The sequence below is a fragment of the Perognathus longimembris genome, chromosome 28 (genome assembly GCF_023159225.1).
Source record: "Perognathus longimembris pacificus isolate PPM17 chromosome 28, ASM2315922v1, whole genome shotgun sequence".
Taxonomy (NCBI): Eukaryota; Metazoa; Chordata; class Mammalia; order Rodentia; family Heteromyidae; genus Perognathus; species Perognathus longimembris.
In genome coordinates this window covers 28,369,117-28,388,734 of record NC_063188.1, presented here as the reverse complement: position 1 = coordinate 28,388,734, position 19,618 = coordinate 28,369,117, and the positions used below count along the sequence as shown (strand labels likewise).

General features: G+C 36.7%; 1 protein-coding gene across 3 annotated transcripts in view; it reads right to left on the bottom strand.

Annotated features, from left to right (window-relative positions):
• Positions 1–19,172, bottom strand: part of Il13ra2 (interleukin 13 receptor subunit alpha 2) — a 37,488-nt gene extending 18,316 nt beyond the window's left edge. For 2 of the 3 annotated variants that reach the window (XM_048336608.1, XM_048336610.1), the window contains exon 1: positions 19,082–19,172. The gene's annotated coding sequence lies outside the window, so the exon portion shown is untranslated. Of the gene's footprint in view, positions 1–5,950; positions 6,038–19,081 lie in introns of those variants that run through there. The other variant, XM_048336609.1, reaches the window with a different exon arrangement.
• Positions 19,173–19,618: the final 446 nt, after the last annotated feature.

The window sequence follows — 19,618 nt, the reverse complement described above, 5'->3', positions numbered from 1 at the left end:
CATATATAATGCATTTTGCCTGCATTCTACTCCCCCATTCATTCTTCTATCTCTCTCCCCTTGCCCCACCTCTTAAAAGTACCCATTTGCTGGTACTTATTCTGTTGGGCTCAGTGTTAGTCTTTCGAAAGAATTATACAATTTGGACTCTCCATATAAAGTAAAGTCTATTATACTTCAGGTGATTCACTTGTAACCACTTGTATGTGTTTACTTGTAGATTTACAGGCACATTCTAGCTCCCACAAATGAAGGAAACTATACAACCTGTGTTTCTCTGGGTCTGGATGACTTCACTTAATGTAATTTTTTCCAACTCTTTCCATTTCCTTACTAATGGTGCAATATCATTCTTTCTGATGGATGAGTAGAATTCCAATGTGTATGTAGTCCACATTTCCTTTATCCATTCATCTATTGAGAGGTGTCTGGATTGATTCCATATCTTGACTATGATAAATAATACTGCAACAAACATTGTTGTGCTGATAGTTTTACTGTGGCCTGGTTTGTGGTCATTTGGATAAAGGCCCAGGAGTGGAATTTCTGAAACATAAGGTGGTTCTATGTTTTGTTTTGTGAGGATCCTCCATACTGCTTTCCAGAGCAGCTGAACAAGCTTACATTCCCACCAATAGTGTAATAGAGTTCCCTTTTGGCCACTTTTATCCCAGAATTTGTTATTGTTAGTTTTGTTGGCTAGGGGCATTCTAATTGGGATGAGGTAGAATCTCAGGGCTTGGGTTTTTTTATTTGTATTTTCATTATGGTCAGAGATGGTAAACATTTCTTCATGTGTCTATTGGTCACATTTACTTCTCCTGAGAAGACTACCTTTACGTCAGTATCTCATTTATTAATTGGGTTGTTGTTTCTTTGAGAGGTTTTTTGTTTGTTTGTTTTTTGCCAGTCCTGGGCCTTGGACTCAGTGCCTGAGCAGTATCCCTGGTTTCTTTTTGCATGTGGTGCTGAGGAATTGAACCCAGGGCTTCACGTACACAAGGCGAACACTTTACCACTAGGCCATATTCCCAGCCACTTTATCATTTAAGAGTTCAGTTCTTTGAGCTCTAAATATATTTTGGATATTAAGCTCTTGTCTGTTGTATATTTGGTTAAAATCATCTCTCATCCTGTGATCTTTGTATTTACCTTATTAGCTATATCCTTTTCTATGCAGAAACTTTTTTTTTTTTTTTTTTTTGGCCAGTCCTGGGCCTTGGACTCAGGGCCTGAGCACTGTCCCTGGCTTCTTCCCGCTCAAGGCTAGCATTCTGCCACTTGAGCCACAGCGCCGCTTCTGGCCATTTTTTCTGTATATGTGGTGCTGGGGAATCGAACCTAGGGCCTCGTGTATCCGAGGCAGGCACTCTTGCCACTAGGCTATATCCCCAGCCCTCTATGCAGAAACTTTTAAGTTTTATGTAATCCCATTTATCAACTCTGATTTTTTTTTATGTTTCTGAAATTTTACTTAGAAAGTTTCGATCTGTGCACAGGAGCCCTAGTGTTTCCCCTACCCTTTCCTGTAAAAGGTTCCTAGTTTCCAGTCTTTTGAAGTCTTTTGTCCATTTTTAATTGATGCTGGTGCAAGGTGATATATAAGAATCCAGATTCAATGTTCTGCATGTGGATATCCAGTTTTGTAGCATCATTTGTAGAAGAGGCTCTCTTTCTTCCAGCCTATGTTTCTGGCATCCTTGTTGAATATTAGATGGCTATAGATCTGTGGGTTCATATCTGAATTTTCTGTTCTGTTCCACTGATCCTTAGGCCTATTTTTGTGCTATGATCTCCTTATTTTGAAAAGTGATCTGCACCAATTTTACTATGAAACTCACCTAACCGAGAGAGAGAGAGAGAGAGAGAGAGAGAGAGAGAGGTTAAGCAGTGTGTTTCAAGTCACACAGGCTAGAAATTGTATCTAGATGTACTGTGAGAGTTCTCCATGGTAATTCTACTAAGTATTTCCCACCCTTATGAACAATAGAAGAGTGGTTCAGCACTTCTATCCACTCCATTTTATATAATTCTATTGCTGTTGAAGTTTCCAATTGACAATCATCTTTGGAAGGGCAAATCTACAGCAATTTCCTCTTTTCAACTTTATTCTCAACCTTTTCAATATCATACAACATAATCCCCTCATTCTAGTATTTGCCTGGAGCTGAGAATCTCTATAGCATAATACTAGTATTTCCTTCCCTAGCATGTGCCAGACCAGGGCTCCATTCATAGAACCAAAGAAAAAAATTGGCCGGATAACCTTTGCATTTTTGGAGAAATTCCAGGTACTTACCCAAAATATGGTTTCTCAAGAAATGTGTTATCATAAGCAGTTATCATTAGCCCTCTTTTCTTTTTTTATACTTTAGAAGATATTACTTTGAATCTCTATCAATTCCCTTCCTGCCTGACAAACAAGTACACTGAGAAAATCCAACACTTGAAATAGCCAGAGGGCCAGAACACATATTTTATAAGTCAAAAGCTAGAGGAAGTTACGGGTGGGACTAAAAACCATCTAAAACAAATTCAGAATGACATCCAGGTATTGTAAAAACATGACAGGACTAAATTGTTCTTTGGAAATGCTATCAGATTTGTAACGGAGAAGCTTATTACAACCAAAGCCACAACAGCATAAACATCAGGTTGAGTTATGTTTCCACCTAAACCACTGTGCTTAGAGGCAAATTATGTCCAATTTGCATCTATAAAACGGAGGTGATGATAGGAGCCTGGCACAGGTATGCTGAGGTCTCTGAAGGCACTCTGAGAATGGTTAATTGCTCTACGCATGTAAAAAAGGGTTTGCTTTGAAGGGCCTTGCCACTCAGTAAAACTTGAAAATAATTTACATCATTATACATATTTCCATTCATTGAACTTTTATGATTTTTAAGCTATTTACTAGATTATTTAACACATATGTAGGCATAAACATTGACATATGATTACTAACAGTAAAAGTGAGGCAAAGAGAAGTGATCTACCATAATCAATACAAAAAGTTAAGGAAAAGAAGCCAAGGACAAGAAAGATGCTCTAAGGCTATATAATAATGCATAATATGATTTTTAAAAATATTTTCCTGAGAGGCATAGTGGTTCACATCTGTAACAATAGCTACTAAAGAGGTTGAGATCAAAAGGAGGGCAGTATAGGCCAGTCCAGGAAAGAATTTGATAGACTCTATCTCCAAAATAACCAGTAGAAAGCATGGTTCAAGGGGTACAATATCAACCAAGTAAATCCAGGGCTGTAAGTTCAAATCCTGATACTGGTAAAAAAAAAAAAAAAAAACGGGTGGTGGGAATTTCTTTTCTATGCTGACAATGAAGAAGGATTCTCTCAAAAGATCTGAAAGGGTTTTGATTTCATTTAAATGCAAAGAAAGTGAGCAAGTTGCAGAGCTATACAATTACCTATTTAGAACATGATATGTGGTATTTTGCATAGTTACTAAAGTGGTTTCTACTAAAATCTAGATTTTTCAAAAATGTGGGCATGATTCTGTTACCTTTGTCATAAACTGACTTGTTTAGTCGTAACTCCTTTATAAAACCACTTAAAGAGATTAATAAAGCAGAGTTTGACTTTTCAAAATAAAAAAAAATCTACTGCAACACATGACACTTTCTATCCACATTTTTAATATGTCAAACAGTAACAGCCAAACTATTTAGAGTAGGACTTGGGCATAAGGAAAATGAGAAAATAGAGAAGTGAAATTTGAGGGAGAAATGGAAAAGTACTGTAATTGTATACCTAATTCACTGCTGGTGAAATGCTTAACTGATTGTTTCTTACATAGAATGTTTTGATAAAGAGACCTCAGCTCTAGCAGAAGCTTTGCCAGACTATAAGAGGCAACTTAAAAGGTGCTTTGTTGTGCTGTAAAATAACTAAAAACAGGATAAAAGCTGAACACCAAGCACCCCTACTTTGCACATGTGCTCTTTCATCTGAGCTTTTCAACACACAATCACCCAAGGCTCCAGCAAAGGCAGAATTCACTGATAAGTATCTAAGCTCAGGAGAGACCACTTGCCAGGCAACTTATTCCTGTGCCTCTCAAGCAAAAGCCTTAACACTTTCTTAGGAACTTCTCAGAAGACAAAGACTAAGATAATGGCCAACCAAGCCACACCTGTACCTTGGAACTGTTTGAAATATGCATACCTCCCCCTCTTAAATCTGCCTGTTTGACCTGAGGCCATAGGACGGCTGAAATTAAACTGAAGTGTTTTCTTCCCATGGCTGACAAATCTCCTTTCTGTGCCCTTCATTATGTCTCTTTATTTGGCATATGGAAATGAGTGACTGGACCTAACATGGAACTTCCGGAGTTTGGTATCTAAAAATCCAGTTTCCAGATGACTTTCAGACATTTTAATAAGGACTGTAAAATGGTTTTGTTTTTTTTTGGTAGATTCTGGATGTAAAATGTTTCTTTAAAATATTATTTTACTGCTGGCATTGATGGCTTACATTGATTTATTTAGCCATTACTAGACATCAATTTCTGTGGCAGATACTTAGTATGGATTAGATAATTTCAATCTCCCAAACACTGGTAGCTACTACCACTAGTATCTCAACACTGCCAACAAGGCATTTGGAGTTGAGAAAACTAAATTTCCCAAGCCATAAAATTTAAACAAGAAAAGATATCTATATCAAATTCTAAAGACCATGCTTCTTTAAACATATAATATTCTCACAAGCTCCATTCCATTCCCTCATTATCCTTAAGATGACTTTCTAAATTTCATCAGTGAATCGGCTGGTGTATCCATACATGGTTCAGAATGTGACTCAAGATCATTGACCTCTTGAATAACTAATCTTGTTTCAAGGAAAAGACCCAACATGTATAAATGTTTATTCATAGCTTTTGTAATAAGGTCATGACTCAGTATTATAATCAGAATGTCTTGAAGTCTAACAACATCCTGATATCAATGCGTGACTTATTAATAAGCTGATGGCAGAGTTGTGAGTCAAATCTAATTTCTTTTTTTGTATGCTGATACCCCCTGGGGCTTGAACTCAAGGCCAGGGCACTGTCCATTAGCTTTTTCTCTCAAAGATGGGCCCCCACCACTTGAACCACACCCCCACTTCTGGTGGTTAATTGGAGCTAATAGTCTCATAGACTTTTCTGCTCAGGAATGGCTTCAAACCACAGTCCTCAGATCTCACCTTCCTGAGTAGCTAGGATTACTGGCATGAGGCAGCAACAATCAACCCTAATTTACTTTTGATGATAGCCAGTAAATAACGTGACCCACAATGGAGTAACTCATAAGCCATTCTGAAGATAATTTTATGTACATTCAAAAACCAAAGAACTTTGAACAAGACAAATTCATCCTGTTTGTCACTAACCAAGTAGTGTAAGCCATTCCCTACAAAAATACACAAGGAATTTAGGCACATGCCGAATGATGTATGTAACTGCAATACTGGTAGGATTTCTCCTTAACAAACACACCATAGCATTCAATTATATATAATACAATTATTTGCATCCCTGCTCATTTTGCATATAACCATTGGTATGCATTAATATTATTGAACATTTTCAATAAATCTGATTAAAATACAATTAGCCATAATTCTATTCTAAATAAGTTCTCAAATGACATTGTGAGTTCATCCAGCTAATAAGTTTTAAGTGCTGTCAAAGCTAGATTATTTGGTTTGACGTTACTATAACAACATTCAGGTTTATGGTATTAATTTATAAAGCAGTTTGCACATTTCAGAATTTGACCCTGATCTGTCTAGATCAGTTACTAATAATTTTATAATTCTATCCAATAAACCACCAACAATCTCATTAAAAATAGCTAATTTAAAAAAGTACAAGCTTTTTTCCCAAATAGTCCATCAATTAGGAAATATTTCTTAAAACAAGTCAAATTGTTATTATTAACTATACCTTATCTAGGCAAATGAAGTCACAGCTGAAGAGCAAAGCATTGTCTTGAAAAGCAACACTGGTCTGGATCTAGCAAAACAGTCTCTTTTTTGTTCCAACACTCCTCTACACTCACCAGATGGTCCCAAATTCTTGTTTGCAGAAACTCAGTATGTTCTGTACTCAAAACATTCGCATCGTGTAACTACTTAAAAAATAAGGAATAGGGTGTGCTCACCCTCTTAATACTCATTAAAAACAGATTACAAAATGTACAAGAGCAGGTTTTATAATCCTTCAAGATTATTTCACCAGTTTACTGATTTATATCTGTATGAGCATGGAAATATGATATTGGATTATAAGGATAACCTCTAGTTATGGGAAAGAATGTTAGCAAAAAATGAAGTATTTTTATCATGTATTTATTACTCAACCATTATTCTGAGGAGCCAAATACTGTTATAGGCACTGAGCACATGGCAATGAACAAGACTAAATATCCAATTCCATTCCTGGTGTGGGAGACAGATGATAAACATGTCAGATAATTACAAGTTATGTGATGCAAGATAATGTGTAAAAGAAGGTAGGATGAATAGGGAATGCCACTTGGTGAAAATGACATTAAGGACATGAATGAAGGATACTAGGGAAGAATCTACCAAGTAGAAGAAAGAACTCATTGCAACTCTCTAAGATTGGAATAAGCTTAGTAGTTATGGGAAGAGCAAAACTATAGGATAGAGAATTGATAGGATGGAAGAGAATCTCACCAATATAAGCAGACATTAGGCCATTATAATAAATTTGCCATTTAGTTTTGGTGAAATGAGAAGCACTTAGGCTGTTGTAAACAGTGTGACTTGGTATAAATTACATTTTAAAGCACTATTATATGGAAGGAAAATTTAAAGGCCTAGTCTCGGCTAGCCTACACATGACTCAAGCCAACTTTATAGCAGTGATATGCTTATAGAAAGTCCTCCTGCATTTAGTGTGGAGTATTATAAGCCTCTTTTTTGGCTTAAGCAACTAGATATATTTTTGGAGCTTGAGGATGGTGACCCAGACCTGAACCTTTAAATCTACTACAGAAAAATGTAGGAGAAGGAGATAGTTATAGACACAAGTAAATATTTTCTGAATAGGAATCTAGATAACTAAAGAGTAAAAGCAAGAATTGACAAATGGGACTACATCAAATTAAGAAGCTCCTTCAAAGAAAAAGGAACAATTACTAGAACCAAGTGACAGTCCCAGGATGTGGGAAAAAAATTGCCAGCTATTCAGCAGATGAAGTATTAATACTTCGAATATATAAAGAACTCAAAATATATAAAGAACTCAAAAAAGCAGCAAAAGAACAAAGGACCAATTAATAAATGAGCAATCAAACGAATAGATCTCACAGCAACACAAATGGATAATCAATACATGAAGACATTTTCAACATCCCCAGCTATAAAGGAAATAAATTCATAAGCCACATTAATATTTCATCTCACCCCAGTCAGAATGACACTCATCCAGAAACAAACAACAAATGCTTTCCAGGTTTCGGGGGGGATACAAGGAGGAATCTACATAGACCATAGGTGGAAATGTATACTAATCTGAACACTTTATAGAAATTAGTACAGAAATTCTTCAAAAAACTAAAAACAGACCTACTTAATGACTGCACTCTACCACTATATACAAAGGATATTACAAAGAATACAGATGAATAATAAGATGGAAGAAAGGTGGAGGGAAAGGTATATAAGAAGAGGCACAGAGCTTCGATGCCCTCATTATTCCTCTAATCTTCTAAATTTTTTTCTGCAGCAAGTAATCAAAAACAATTTCAATTACATTTTAATACGAAAATTGAGCATTGGAAGTAATGGTGGTGGTAAGGCACCAACCAATGAGAGAAAACAAGTGTCAGATCTCAAGTTCAAGTCCTGATCTTGGACAAGGAAAAAAGAAAATTAAAAATGGAGGGGGGGGAATGTGTCTTGACATCATTTTTTAAATTCAAATGTTTAAATTTAATTTTGTTGTCAAGGTGATGTACAGTGGTGTTAGTTACATACGCAAGGGAGTGAATACATTTTTTGTCATACTTATTACCCCCCCCTCATATTTCTCCCATCTTCCATGCCCCCTAGTCCCCACCCTCCAGTTGTAGAGTTTATTCCCAACATATTGTCTTGTGAATATCACTGTTGGGTTTGTTCGCCCTTTATCATTTGTCTCACCATTTTGATGTTCCTCTTCCCTTCCCTAATTCACACCCTCTACTGAGGAGGTTACCCTGGGTGTGATTGCCTGAAATGTGATTTGAGTGTTATAAAAACTGGCAATTGAGATTGAAATGGAATTTAAAAAATAATTTCCATGGTTGGGATTCCAAGGGAAACCAACAATATTCATGGAAGTTCAATAAATATGAATGTTGCAGAAATACATAAACTTTACAGTTTATGCTAACGGCAGGAGGTGCTTCAAAAATCAATGTTTTCTACTTAATGGAAATTAATACATTTTTGGATCAATAGTTGTTATTTTTAAATACCAGGGCAATCTTTTCTTTTTCTTTCTTCCCCTTCTTTTTTATTTTCTTTATTTCTTTTCAGATAGGATCTCATAATGTAGATCAGGCTGACTTTAAATCATCAAGACCTCAAACAGACCTAGCTGGATTGGGACTTAGGATCTTCCTCTCTATGCTTCCTGAGTGCTGGTATTACAAATATTTACCATCATATCAGGCAAAAACTCTCCTTTAAATACTTTTTCCACTGGTTCTTTGGCTTCAGAATAATACTTTTCATGTATCACTTAGAGATTAAACCCATCTTGTAACAATAAGCTTATTTTTAAAAAGTACTTATGATTCCTAGAAGTTATTCCTTATTCATATATGATAGAGCTTCATTGTTTTTCAGTCGAGTGATTGTTTTCCTTAGAAATGAATTTCCTTCTTTAAAACAACTAACGTTTAACAACTTTCTGCTTAGAGGCTTTTAATCGTATTTTAATCCAAAGCAGTAAGTCTGCTTACATCTTTCTTTCTTTTGGTTTTTCTCTCTTTTTCTTCTCTCTCTCTCTCTTTCTTTCTTTCTTTCTTTCTTACTTTATTTCTTTCTTTCTTTCGTTTTCTTCCCCCCCCCCCCCCTCTCTCTCTCTCTCTCTCTCTCTCTCTCTCTCTCTCTGTGGGTTACAGAACTTGAACTCAGGTCCTAGGTGCCATTCTTGATCTTTTTATTTTGCTCAAGGCTACTGCTCTACCACTTGAGCCACATCTCCACTTCCAGCATTTTTTAAGATTAATTGGAGATAAGAGTCTCACTGACTTTCCTGACTGGGCTGGCTTCAAACCTTGATCCTCAGATATCAGCCTCCTGAATAACTAGGATTACAGGCATGAGACATTGGAGCCTGGCTATTACCTATTTCTGGATGGTTTGGATAGCTACTTTAGTGCCTAAGTAACTTTTGAGCCCTTCCAGCAAATCACAACCTAAGAGTGTCTATTTTTATAGTTTGTGTCTATAATCTTCATCTCAGTTTAATGTATTAGTGTTGACATAATCATAGGCATCCATCCCTACTTTCATTTTTTAGCCACTTCCTGAGCTTCCATTTTTTTACTCAGCAATATGGATAACACCTGCTCTTACATCTATTCACAAGGAAGACAAAAATAATTGTTATAAAGTTCAGCCTTAGGTGGACACTGGTGGCTCATGCCTGGCTACTCAGAAGGCTGAGATCTAAGGATCATGGCTCAAAGTCATCCCAGGCAGGAAAGTAAGTGAGACTCTTATCTCCAATAAAGTACTCAGAAAAGCTAGAAGTGGCACTGTGGCTCAAGCAGTAGAGGCTCAGGGACAACACTCAGGCTCTAAGTTTAAGCCCCAGGACTTGCACAAAAATAAATAGATAAATAAAATAAAATGTGAGTCTTCCAGCAAGTTACCGGTAGAAATGTAATTGAGCAGTGGTGCACTGAAATGACTATCCTGTAGTATTTATTATCCTTTCTTTCTCAGAGGTAACAGAATGTCCAAGTTTTAGCAGAGTACATGGTCACACAAAATGAGGATTACATTTCTAAGTGTCATTTCAGTTACAGGTAGCATGTGATTAAGTTCTGACCTATGACATACATGTAAATGAGAGTCTTAGCTCAAATCTCTGAATCTGATCCTGCCTGATGGAGTGTGGTCTTGGTTAATGAGTCTCTGATCAAGCAGGAGAGGAAACACTTTGGATGTGGCAGAACAATCAGTTTAGAATTGTCCCAAGCTTCTGTTGACTTCATATAGTAAAGCTAATCAAAGAGATATTTAGCAATGTGTATAAAAATGTTGGCAAAGTTCGTATCATTTTACCTCCAGATTTCCAAGTAATCAAAGAAGAAGGCACCTACACAGTCTCATTCCTCATTTTTAACATAAACGTTGAGTCTGAAGCTCAAGCAGCATTCTTGTGAAAGCCACATTTAGCCTGCACCATACTCCCTTTGGCTCTCACCAAGTGCTTAGGAAACATATCACACCGATCCATCCCACTTTCAATTAATAATACAATAAAAAAATGCTGACACAAGAAAGTATACCATGTAGGTCCTGGAGTCACTCCTCTGGCCTCAGGGAATTCTGCTACTATGACAGGAACTATGAAAGTTCTTCCCCCACCAGCAGTAGTTGCCACAATTTTCTGAATGTTGTCTTGATGGGGTGCTCACACAGTTTTTATTCTATGATGTTTCTGTTCTCCAAATGGTTAATAGTTCACCCCATTTGCTTTGATTATTATCAGGGTACCTTGGAATTCAAGTTTTCTGTCAATGAATCAATGCTAATTCTATCAAGTGTGTACATGGAATTTTACTGCAGAAGTGTTAAAGAAGATAGCTGATTCCATGATCACAATTTAATCACTGCTACATGAGTAAAATCAAACATGTCTGGGGAAAAAAGAGATACTTTTAATACATTTGTATTTATAGATGATGGCTTTGTCTTCCTTTAACCAACTATCCACAAGATATTAATAATATGCAGCATCTCTTATACTCTAAATCCACCTTATTCCTTAAAAGAAGATGGAATGCTTTTCAGGAGCTCTTCAGCCCTCTTGAATTTTCTTGATACTTACCCCTCAAAGATAATGAGGTATATATACAAATTTGCAAACATATATTTGACTTCTACCACCTATCACCATGGCTAATAGACAGGTCCAGAAACATCAGAGCAAGGCAACTTAGCTTGTGTTTCAAAGTTAACAAATTTGTTTATTTTTTCCCAAATCCAGTAGCCAGATTTTGCCTCATCTCTTTTTCTTTCTGGCAGTGTTGGGGTTTGAGTTCAGAACTTTGCATTTGCTAGTCGGGCACTGTTACTGCTTGAGTCAGGCCTCTAATTCATTTTGCTCTGGTTATTTTTTAGAGGTCTCATCTTTTTCCTTGCCCAGCCTGAACCACAATCCTCCTATTTATCTACCATATTTGGGATGACTAGGATGCCACAACATCCAACTTTTTCTGTTGGTATGGGGTATCCCAAACTTTTTTGACCAGGCTTACCAAGAATCATGATTCTTCCTATCTCAACTTCCCATGTGTTTGCCACCTGCTCAGATACTCACTGAAGGGAAGAATCACATAAGCTTTTTGCTCAGACTAACCATGAATTGTGATCCTCTCAATCAATTATTCAGGCAAGAACCATGGGTACCTTGGCTTGCCTTATTCCCATCTTTATTCAATCCAGTCCAGCTTCCATCAAGCCAAACTCCACTTGCCCTCTGACAGGGCATTCAGACAAAATCCTAACCCTAGATTCAGCTCAGATTCTCTCTGTGCCTCTATTTTAGCAGGGAATTGGTGATGAAAAAAGTCCCATAATAAATTACTTACATGATAAATTTATAACATTCAATTTTAAATAAGCCTACAGTACTTACCCCAAAGCCCTATTACAAATTTATTCCATTCTTTTTTCAAATTTCTATACTCTTTATTATGCCTTTCTTCTATTAAAAAATAAGCATTGTTTATTATCTTTAAGTGGCTATGCAAAAGAGTTTCCATTTAACAAAGCAGTTTATGGATACATCTTGGTTTTTTGTTGTTTTTTCGCCAGTCCTGGGCCTTGAACTCAGGGCCTGAGCACTGTCCCTGGCTTCTTTTTGCTCAAGGCTAGCACTCTGCCACTTGAGCCACAGTGCCACTTCTGGCCATTTTCTATATATGTGGTACTGAGGAATCAAACCCAGGGCTTCATGTATGCGAGACACGCACTCTTGCCACTAGGCCATATTCCCAGCTGATTTATCTTGATTAATGTCACTACTTTCAGTATTCTCACACATTCCTTCCCTACCCACACCTTCCCTTATTCTTAATTTTCTAGGTTATACATTGTATTCTTGAGTTCATTCACCTCCTCTTCTCTTCATTTGTCCACCCCTTTTCCCCTTGACCCCACTCCACCTCTTTTAAGTATCTACTTCCAGGTGTTTTATTTTGCTGAACTTTGACTTTGACTGTCTAAGGAATTACATTAGAGTTCTCCCCAAGCAAGGATCATCCCATTATTGATAAGTAGAAACTTCTTCTATTCCCTCCAGTCATCTCCATCTTATCCCTCAACATAAGACTGAGCCTCTTACTTTAACAACAAAATAGAAACTATTAGATAAAAATTCCTTCATTTTTCTCATTTGAAACAAGAACTTTCATGAATCCTCCCTTCCTTTCTTCTTGTTATTACAAAGGAGATAGTTTCTCTTGCCTAAGGTAAAAGTCCTCAGTGTTTAGAATTCCACCCTTGCTTCCATTTTCAGAAATCTTATACTTAATTTTTTCTCCTCTGTAATATTCCATTAGCCTTATACATGCCCATTTACCCTATCCTTTTTAATTTATTTTTTGTTGGTCATGAGGTTTGAACTCAGGGTACTGGGAACTGTCTCTGAGCTCTTTTGCTCAATGATAGATTTCTACCACTTTAAGCCACAGTGCCACTTCCAGTTTTCTGTTGGTTCATTGGAGATAAGAATCTCATGGACTTTCCTGCCCACGTTGGCTTCAAACCATGATCCGCAGGATTACAGGTGTGAACCACCAGCACTCAGCTTTATCCTATCCTTAAAAATAAAACCAAAATACCTATTCACAGAATTACTGCATCAATACTTCCAACTTCTTCAAAGCCAAATTTCCAGAAAATTGTCTACATTTTTCATACATTCCCTTTTATTCTTTATCATTCTAGTCTTTTCAGGATTCTGCCTTCAATTTAATTTCTAATCCATCATTCTCCTAAGACAGGTCTCTCCAGATAACTGTTATCTGATGTCACTCCAATGTTACTAAATACAATCTCATTTATCTCTCAGCAGCATTTCTCAATTTACCAACATCATTGAAATACATTTCCCTCCATTGTTTCTGACAACTTTCCCTTTTTCATCTCTGGCCATTCAGTTCATTTCATTGTCGGGCTTACTCTTAACTTATTCTAACAGTAACTGTCAGACTTATTTAATTGTTATGTAAGACCTTCATCTCTACTTATTCTATGTTCCATAGGTATTTAATTCACTACTACAGCTTCATTGCCATCCATATGCTTATGACTTTCAAATGTGTATCTCCCACGTAAACAACTAAACAATAGTTTTCTCAACATCTTCACTTGTGTCAAATGTACCTCAAATGAAAGATGTCAAATGCTAAATCACAATCTTCCATCTGAAATCAGTGCTCTTGCAGTATGTATTCAACACTCTAAGCCAGAAATCAAAGAATCACCTTATATATACATCTACACCCCTAGTGTCTAATCTATACATAGTCCGAAAAACTACTTAAATCCATCCCCTCTCCCATGCTAGTCAAATTGCCACCATAATTGAATAATCTGTTTGGATTATTATAATAGTTTTGTAGTACGTATCACTAAGTTTACTCTGGCTCCACCCCATCTATTTCTACATCAAAGGCAGAGTGCACATATTTGGTTTTGAGTGCAAATTTTATTATGTAACTTAACCTGCCTTTCCATACTACAAGTCAATTTGGGGATCATAAACTAGCTAGTGAAACTTCTTTAAAACTCAAAATGTACATCAAGTATTCTTACTCTATCTGTCACCTGGTACCTTTTCCATTCATCCACCCCTCCCACTACTCCCTTATAACTCATTTCCCCTTCCTGTATTTCATTTGGTTAAACTGTTAATTGTTAAAAAAAATTACTTCATGGAGATTCACTTGTGCATATGCTAAAGTCAACTAAATAACATATGCCAGAATGCGTGATTCTATGGAAGGTAGTGTTTTAAGTCCTAGATCCACATATGAGAGAAAATGTGTCATTTGTCTTTCTGGGACTGGCTTACTTCTCTCAGGAAGGGGTAATATAAAATGAGTCTGGGAAGATGGAACAGACAGGATGGGGGAGAATGATGGAAGAGGTGATTCTGAACAGAAAGCACTGGTCACTTAAATGGTCACATTAAACTATCAGCCCCTTGTACAAACTTTAAAAGTTCAGAAAAATAATAATGAATAATAAAGACCCTCAAATATCTCCAAACACTTTCACTGGTTTTGCACTGTTCTACAGAATAGTTGACAGTGATAATGACAGCTCATAATTCAATGTGCTCATGGTGTGTCAGTGATTCTCTGAGCACTTCACTGTATACACTCACTTAATCCTTTCTACAGCATGGGGTAGAGATTGACGTCATCTCATTTTTCTAATAAGGTAACTCCAGGCAGAGACAAACTGCATGATTATCTCCAAGGCTTATTATTAGTTAACAAGTAATGAAACCAAGATTCAAAGATGTCCTCTCAGATGTGCATTTAATCTCTATGTGGTTACTGTTCTTCATAAAATAATATCATAAACTTTACCATGGCAGGTAAAGCTTTCAACTTTTTATACCTTACTAAAACATTTGAGTTCATGACTTACTTATAGGTCTTGAAAAGCATGCTCTTGTTTTCTCCCTAAGACTTTGTCTACGCAGTTCTACTTAGAGCAACCCTGTTTAACCCAACCTCAACAATGAGATTATGTCACTGAGGTACTTATAACCTTCTAGATGTGTTAGCTTCTTCAAACAGGATTATGTGCATCTCCTCCATTCTGTGGAATAAAATATTAGGCAATGAAGTTCTGCAATGATTTTAATAATTTTACTTACCACTTAGTAAAAAAAAAAAAAAAAAAGATAGCCAAAGCTGGGTACTGGTGGCTCAAGCCTATAATCCTAGCTACTTAGGCGGCTAAGAGCTGAAGATCATGGTTGGAAGCCAGCTCAGCCAGAAAAGCCCATGAGATTCTTATCTCCAGTAAATTACTCAAAAAAGGTAGCACTGTAGCTTACATGGTAGAGCTCAAAGACAGTGTGCCTACCTAGGCCCTGAGTTCAAGCCCAAGGACTGGCAAAACAGATAACCAAAAGACAAGTTTGTGGCTGGGTGTGGTGCCACACATCCAAGCTACTTGGGAGGTGGAGGTGGGAGGATAGTGGCCCAAGGTTAGCTTAAACAAAAGTATGAAACCACTTTAAAAAGAAGACATGGCTGAAGTGATTGGAATTAATACAGCAAGTCTTATAAAAGAGACCCTGAGTTCAAACCCCAGTACTGCACCCCCACAAAAAGACAAGTATGGGAATTATTTTGAGATAAAAATTTATATTTTTCTCTAGTCTTCTTCTCCTTCATTTATTGTCCCTTATCCAATGAGATTCTTCCTCCCCTCTTGCCAGGTCCCAAAACAGAGGTCCCATAATCTGAATGCATGGGAGAAATTTTACTTAAGAATGTCAAGAGAACAGATAAAATTCCTTTTAGGTGAAGGAAAGGGACATACACTTAAAACAAAAATAATTCAAGGGTCTGGTAATGGTTAGAGGTTTCAGGGAAAACAGAACAGCTCCATATTAGATGACAGCAGTTTGGAAAAGGGAGATAAGACTCAGAGGTGTTTCTCTGTGTGGCCTGGGCCCTAGAAACAGGAGAGCAATCTCAGCAATGACCCAGTCTCCCAATTATACCATAGGAGCAGCAGTAGCAAATATGAAATAGCCATTCCATGTTGAGACAACATGATGCATCAGAGTGTATATCAGGAAATTGACAGAAGAGTAATGTTAAATAACCAAACGGCAATACCCAGTATTTGGGGGTTGCCAAGGTATCCCTCAAATATTTGTATAATCTACCAAGTGCCTCAAGTATTAAATTGATAAAGCAAATCACAGAGAGTAGATAAAACTCAACACATTTCTGGACAGTAAGTCATTTGTCTTGGTTGTCATATAAAATGAGCATACGTATACCTTCTGAGCAATGTTAAAAAAAAGGGTCTAGACTTAATCCTGAGGGTCATATGCAAGTCCTGAAAGTAGTTTTAACCTTGATGATTGTGTCTAAGCTTCAAAACTCTCTCTCTATCTCTCTCTCTCTCTCTCTCTCACACACACACACACACACACACACACACACGCACACAAACACACACGGACAAGAATTCCAGGAAAGAAAGAGGTAAAATATACAGAAGAGGAATTGGGTAATAAAAGGAATCCTTGAAAAAACAAAAGTACACCATAAGAAGATCTAAAACACATGTGCAGTAGTTGAACTTGAGCTGAGAGGGTTACTTTTTCTACTTTTTCCACTGAGACAGAACTAAAGAATTAATACAGATTAATATGTGAAAACACAAGAAGGTGTTGTTTTGCATGTGAAATAAGAGGCCATGTGACCTTCTAAGAACAAGTAGTAGTTGAGAAGATGTCTGGAATGTGGCTTCCTAGGGCAGTGTGTGCCCTAGGAGGAGGAGGAGGGGGGGAGGGGGAGGAGGAGGGGGAGGGGGAGGGGGAGGGGGAGGGGGAGGGGGAGGGGAGGGGGAGGGGGAGGGGGAGGAAGAGGAGGAGGAGGCTTGCTAAAGATGTAAGAGTTGAGGGAAATCCAACTGAATGTAAGGACAAGTATGTCAGTACCAATTCATACTTAAGCTATCAGTTCAGGTGTTACATGCTGAAGATACAGTGAGGCCCGTGTTACATGCTTTGAAAGCATGAACTATTTCTTCTTTAGAGATTTATTTTTATTCTAATCTTGCATTCATTTGTGAGATGTTCTGTTTAACTCCTGATCCATTTGACCGTAAACTCAATGAGGTCTGGGACCATGTTCATTTTGCTCACCATGATATCTTTTAACTATTAATTTTCCATCCAAAATATGAAGAACATTAATCACTCCCCCATAGGATCAGATTATGGATTTAACTGTACATAGCAGCTGTTCAACACATTACAATTATACTCAGGGCCGATGCATGTGCACTACAGCTTCTGTTTTACTCAAGAGAGAAGTGAAACACCCAGATGTTAAGTAGCATGTACAAGTTCAAGAAGTAGAAAATTATAGAATCAGAATTCAATCTCAGGTCTGCCTCACTCAATAGTCTGAACTCTTTTTTCTATTCTACATTGCTTCCTAAGTTATCAAGCAAAGCAGAGTTTGTACACAAACACTGCCCCCCTGACAAGTGCATTTGAAAGTTCTATCCCTAATCTTCCCACTGGCAAAAAAATAAAGCTAAAATGAAAGTTCTATCCTTAATCTTCCCACTGGCAAAAAAATAAAGCTAAAATGAACAAGTAAGTGTTCTGCCTAATTAAATTAGACAACTAATTGTACTGGAGTTCAACTACCGGTACTTAAAAAAAAAAGTAACAATCAGTCCAATAGGCTTTGAACTGTTCCTTTGTTTTTTCCTATTGTTTAAGCAATTATTTCTAACAGTTACACTACCCTTCATAACCTTAAGCAGAATGAGGACAGATTAATAAACTGAGCCAATGAAGAATATGATACCCATTCCAAGGCAAGAGAGCTATAGTGAGAGAGATATAAAAATGGAAACCAGACATCTGGTCACTTAATTTATGCTCTCAGCACTTAAAATAACAGTAATGATGGTAACAGAAGATACAAAACATTTACTAGACACTTCAACTCTCTAAATTATTCTATAGTTAAATAAAACTTAAATTCAATGGTGAGTTCTTGATCTGGTTTTATGTGTATACTTGTATATTAAAAAAAAAGACCAAGAAATGTACACACTGCTTTATGTATGAAATTTTAACCACTCTGTACATCACTTTGACAATAAATTTTAAAAAATCTAATTATAACAAAAAAAGAAGATCAATCTAGAAACATCCAAAGTGCCTGTAATGGGTAAAAGTGATTGTGATAATTGTTTGTGTGTGTACCAGTACTGGACTTGAAATCAGGGTCTTAGCTTTTTCACTCAAGTCTAGTGCTCTATTACTTGAACCACACCTCCAATTCTGGACTTTTAGTTAATTACAGATAACAGTCTCCTAAACTGCCCAGCATGGACTGGCTTTGAATCACAACCCTCAGATCTCATATTGTTGAATATCTAATTGCAGATGTGAGCTATTGGCATTCAGTGTGACTAGTATTTAACTACATACTTTTCAAAGGAAAACCGGCATCGAAGGTATAAGATACTGGTATATTTCAGAGCAATGGTGGTAGAAATTGTAATTATCATTTTAATAACTTTACAATATATGAAACAAAGTAAGTGTATTATATTGTATGAAACAGAGTAAGTGTATTATAAATGAAATTGAAATATCAAATAAAGATAAATGATACCCATTTTAGAGGGGCTTTAGTGGAGAAAAGTTGCAGCAAAGTAGATTATTATCATTTATAGAAAAAAAATCCCATAGAAAACAGTCTGAGAGAATTGTCAAATACAACTACCTCTACCATCTCCAAAGCTCCAGGTATTTATGAAGAATCATGATTATTATGGGAAACAAAAGCTAATATAAAATAATGAATATTCGCGTGCTAGTGGTGTCTATACTGATGGTCCAGTATCTATCAATTGGCTTCATGCAAAAAAGCAGTATGTCCACCAATTATGTGTATGACAAATTAACTGCTTTTGCCACCGAAAAAAATTCATGATCCCATTAAGTAAAGATAAATAAAGCAAAGCAAATTATTCAAATCAAAGTCCCTCTCAGTCCTACACTTTCTCCCCCAAATTACAGTTCCACACTTACTCTATGTGAATAATGTGTCCACTTGTAATTCCAATGTTCTGCAATGTTCCTGAAGTCTTTCTCCACAGACAGCTTCTTAACTTAATGGATTTTAAATGACCTTAAACCACAGCCTTTAGATAGGAGGAGCTCTGACATAATCACAAAAAGTACCAACTGTCATGAGAAAATTTGCATTCAAAGCAGGTCAGCTATTCAAGGTTAGATTTGCAAAAAAAAAAAAATCAGAGGAAATTACAAAGTTCATCTGATTAACTTTTCTTTCCCTTTTAATTAGCGTCTCTGAGTATGCCAATGTGACTCACCATACTGAAAATACAGTAATAAATCCAAAAGTAAGTATACAATTGCCAGATTGACATTTGTTCAGCATATTCTACCTAGAGGCATCATTGTTTGAAGTTTCAAAGAGCTTTAAATATTGAGTCATAAATACACAAAGAATCCTGAAACTTGGATTCTATTCCAGAGATCTGATGCCCAGTCAGCTTTCTTATCCTGACTGACTGGTTTATTTAACTTCTCTGGAACTCAAGT